We start from the raw sequence: 4,593 nt of genomic DNA, 5'->3' as shown, positions 1-4,593 counted from the left end.
TCTCTCTCTCTCTCTCTCTCTCTCTCTCTCTCTCTGTGACGCGTACAGGAATAACTTCACCAATATGCTAATAATCATATGCAAAATCAAATTCACAAGCAAAAACGGCCAAAGTCTCCTTTATGCCTTCCTCTTTTACTTGGGCTATATTTCTTATAATTAACAAAAAACTGCAATTGTTTTATGCATTATGATGACTTATTATGATTATGATTTAACCTTATTATTAGGTTATAACCTATATTATTATTTCATATTTTGATGTAAGCAAATCCATTATGTTTTATGTTTCTATCCTTATGATTGTTCATTGAAAGAGATATAATAACCGTGCTTCATTTCATAATCATTCAATCGAATCAAGCCTTAAGCCTTGTAAATGTATTCTTTTAGGAGAATAGAAGTTTTGAATATGCTGAGTCAGTAATCTGATGTAACCATCATGGAGTCTGACATATGAATACTGAAAACAATGTGTCAGACTAAACTGAACTGTGTCAACATGCTTAGAGAGATTTACCATGCAAAGCTGAAAGCATTTGGAAAAGTCAGGCACTTGCTGTTAAACAATGCTGTGAAGTGAGGATGTTTTCAAAAAAATAATGCTACAAATAGATTGATCAATTTATTAACTGAATCAAATCAGTATTTAGCATGGCCACCGTTTGCCTTTATAATAGGGGTTCTCAAACATTTTTATATCAAGAACCCTTTCTTTGACCCCAAAGCCTCAGCAGACTTTTACATTTCTTGATGTGGTTCGATTCAGATGGTAAATACAATATATTAAGTTGGGTGTCCATCTTAGATGATCACCATATTTATAAAGAAACCACCATATTTAAAAAAATTTATGTAAAACATGTAAAAAAAATGTTTATGTATTTTTAAAATATATTTTTATATTAACATATTTTAATGACAGTATTGAACAAAAAATGTCTTCTTTTATTTATCAAAATAAACAGAAAATTGTGCAAACTTTGCTAAAGTGATTGTTTTGAACAAGTATTAACTTATTAAAAACGTATTATTTTAGCTGAAGTATTTGTATAAAGACAGTCTGTCTTCTGCCCCGTGCTGGTTTTGCCCCGTGTGTCCGTGGGGTAATCATACACTATGCGAGTAGTGAAAAGCACATTGTCTTAAGGCGTTTATTTGGCCCCGTTGTGCCCTATACTGATAGGGTTGATGTATTTTTGTAGGCCAACCCATAAGTTATCATTATCCTGGTTCCCTCGACAAAAGCCAACTTTTGGATTATTGCAGAAAACAAGCTCTGTGACCAACAAACGCTTGTGATTCTTACACGTTTTGTTCATCGTGAGTAGATTTAAATGTGAAAATATCTCGAGCTTGTGTCTGTCACGATACACACACACAGGAAACAGGGAAAGTAGATCCAAAAGCAGTATGTCCTTTATTTAGGGTAATCCAATATCGTAGTATCCAGGCAGGGGTCAAAATCCAAATAAGCAGTCCAAAACAATAAAATGAACAAGAACAAACCAGGAAACCGACATCAAAAGTGTAGTGACAAACCATAAGGACTCCGTGACAAACACTAACCAGACAGGGAATAAATACACAGAAACTAAACAATGTAATGAGAAACAGCTGCGTGCAATGATGAGTGATGAGAACAGACAAAGGATGGTGGGAAATGCAGTTCCAGAATGAATGGTGACTGTAAGGGAGAGAGACCTCTAGTGGACACCCGGGGAAACACAAACCAGACACTGTGACAGTGTCAAGATGATGCAGAAGTGCTAAAATGCTACTTCTTGGGTTTTGGCCTAAAAATATGTAATCCCTGCATCACTCTGCTTTCATCTGATGGAGCAACTGGACTCAGAAACAGTAACGCGTGATATCAGATTTAACAACCAGAGGCTCCTTATAGATGAGCAAAAAAACTCTGAAATCACATACTAAGCAGGACTACATTTGATGGGAAATGAACTTCGTTCCGTTAAAAATGATGTTCTTCATAGTATGAATTTGTGTGATATGAAAGTAATCTAGGTACTACATCCACCTTGCTGTTGTTGTCTCGTTGCTTCACTGACATTCACATCTTCTGTCCCGGGCCTCGTGTGATAGGTCACTTCTGTCATGTTTACTACAGTTGGCATGAAATGGAAGTTGCAATAGTATTTCCTTCCCAATTGTGACGTACAGTATACTTGAGTGAAAAGGCTTCTTGAGCATGATTTTGCATATGTGGAATAGAGTGCAACAGTTGGGATCCGGAAGTAAAAACTGTAAGCTAAGGTTTTTAATCAATGGTATTTGCTTCTGTTGAAGCCGTCACCCCATATTTCAAATTATTTTTTTAAAGGATCATGTTTATTAGTAATGCTTATTACCCATGATGCTGTGCATAAAATTGCACCAGTCAAAGCAACACTTCGCCAAAATAGCTCTTTAGCGTCGCCCACTCCCATGAAGCACTGCGAATATAGTAAACGAGTCGACCTCCTTAAAGGGATAGTTCACCCAAAAATTAGACCATGATTTACTCCTCCTGAAGCCATCCTAGGTGTATATGACATTCTTCCTTCAGACGAACACAACCGGAGTTGCTCCAATCGGAAAAAATGTCCTAGCTCATCCAAGCTGTATAATGGGAGTGAATGGGCACTATTTATTGAAGTCCATACAAGTGCATCATATCCTTGTGAAAAAGTGTCCCAAACGGCTCTGAGGGGTTAATACAGGCCTTCTGAAGCAAAGTAATGCGTTGGGGTAAAAATATTCATATTTAAAACTTTATCGACTAAAATAACTATAGCTTCCGGCAGACGGCCGTACGCCAGTCGACTCACGCCAAAAGAGTCACACTTGATCCGACGCACAACGTAATGACGAACTCCAAGACGTTTTTTAATATAACTCTGATTGTGTTCATCTGAAGGAAGAAAGTCATATACACCTAGGATGGCTTCAGGGTGAGTAAATCATGGGCTAATTTTCATTTTTGGGTGAACTATCCCTTTAAGCTCTCAAACTGCATAAAAATTTGCAATAAATTTATATCAACATTTTTAAAGAAGTTTCTTTCCCTCACTAAAGCCATTGTAGCCTAGTTTTGTCCAATTTTCTAATACTTTTTTTTTAATTTTTTTGCTTCAAATCAAAGTTTGTAATGTTTTGATTCACCTCGTTGCTGTTTGGCTTGGTTCATAGCTTATAACTCTTTAACGAAGATTTTTTTTTTTACGAAGATTACTATGTAAGAACTGAAGGGGAAAAAAATTCTTCCAGAGTCACCGCCTATGAAAATGTGGGCGGGCACTGTTGCACTCTTTTGATTGGATGATTGGGGTTTGCCATTGGTGTATGGGTGTATCTCATCATGTGAGTGACAGGTTGCCCCGCCCTCACGCCAGTCAACACACCATCGGAGAAGACAAACAAGAGGGAGAGGAAGTTATTTTGCTTAAAGATTACGAGTGCAGATTAATAATAATAATACTTATAATAATAATAATAATAATGTGCACGGATAAATCATGATAAACAACAAAAATTGTACATTTTGATTTCATTGGGACTTTAAACTGAAATTAAATAACAGGTTCTTTGGCTTGTTCATCGTATTTATTTTCCTATAAAAGCAACAGAATTTAAATGACATTCAGTTTATTTGCAACTGAGCACTTTAGAGTGAATCACGAGATATTTTGACAGCACATTATTTCACTTTTCTCTTCCTACCCTCTTCTATTTTCAAAGCGAGGAGTTTAGATTCTCAAATCTTTTGACCACCAAAAAAAAAAGAAAAAAAAAAAAAAAAAAAGATTAATTTAGTTTCGTTCAGTGATCCGAAGCTTACATATCCACGCCAGTAAGTGGCGACAAAAGAGCGTGTTATGAGACTTTATTAAAATATGCACATCCACAAATTCAATTTTAAAATAATTTATTTTATATGAATTTATTTATATTTAAACGTGTCTATTTGTCAATTTAAAAAGTGTTTTTTTCTATTTTTACATTTGGATTATTAAATGTCTAGCTTAGTCTAGTTTAATTTTAATGTCACTCTCCAAACACTATCACGTGGTTTTCTCACTCTTGAACTCACGTATCGATTACACTGGTCTGACTGAACACTGAACATGACAAAACAAGAACAGAAAATTAAGGTAAATAACCGCTATGTTTCTGAACATAATATAAACATCCTCTGTTCCCTTTAAGTCTTTCACAAGCCTGTCGTTTCATCATATGAGTGTTTTCTCAGCTTTTGAACCGTTTCAGTGAAGTTCACTGAACTTCACACGACGTCATCGGTTAGCAAAGCAGCCTAGCCAGTTACAGCATACTGGCGGATTTCATACTGAAAACTGAATATGTAAGATTTAATTACTTACTTATTACAACTGTTACGAAATCATACTTTAATGTGAAGACTACTTTTATATTAAAACCGAGCTTTTATTAAATGAGAGCTATAGATGTGACTATTGATAAGATACATCTGTTGCTTTAAATGTTTATTAAGGTTTTACTTAATTCTAAATTATCGTCTTTAAAGAAATAATTGTGTAATTTATTATTTTTGGATTACTGTTTGTTGGATTCAAG

The 4,593-nt window shown here is 35.1% G+C and overlaps 1 protein-coding gene across 4 annotated transcripts in view; it reads left to right on the top strand.

The window, feature by feature from the left end:
* The first annotated feature begins 4,053 nt into the window (after positions 1-4,053).
* The window catches only part of pam (peptidylglycine alpha-amidating monooxygenase), a 56,752-nt gene continuing 56,212 nt past the window's right edge, over positions 4,054-4,593 (top strand). For 3 of the 4 annotated variants that reach the window (XM_082156846.1, XM_082156845.1, XM_082156842.1), the window contains exon 1: positions 4,054-4,151. The gene's annotated coding sequence lies outside the window, so the exon portion shown is untranslated. The other variant, XM_082156843.1, reaches the window with a different exon arrangement.

The sequence above is a fragment of the Leuciscus leuciscus genome (genome assembly GCF_965113295.1).
Source record: "Leuciscus leuciscus genome assembly, chromosome: 24".
Taxonomy (NCBI): domain Eukaryota; kingdom Metazoa; phylum Chordata; class Actinopteri; order Cypriniformes; family Leuciscidae; genus Leuciscus; species Leuciscus leuciscus.
This window is presented reverse-complemented; position numbering and strand designations above follow the sequence as displayed.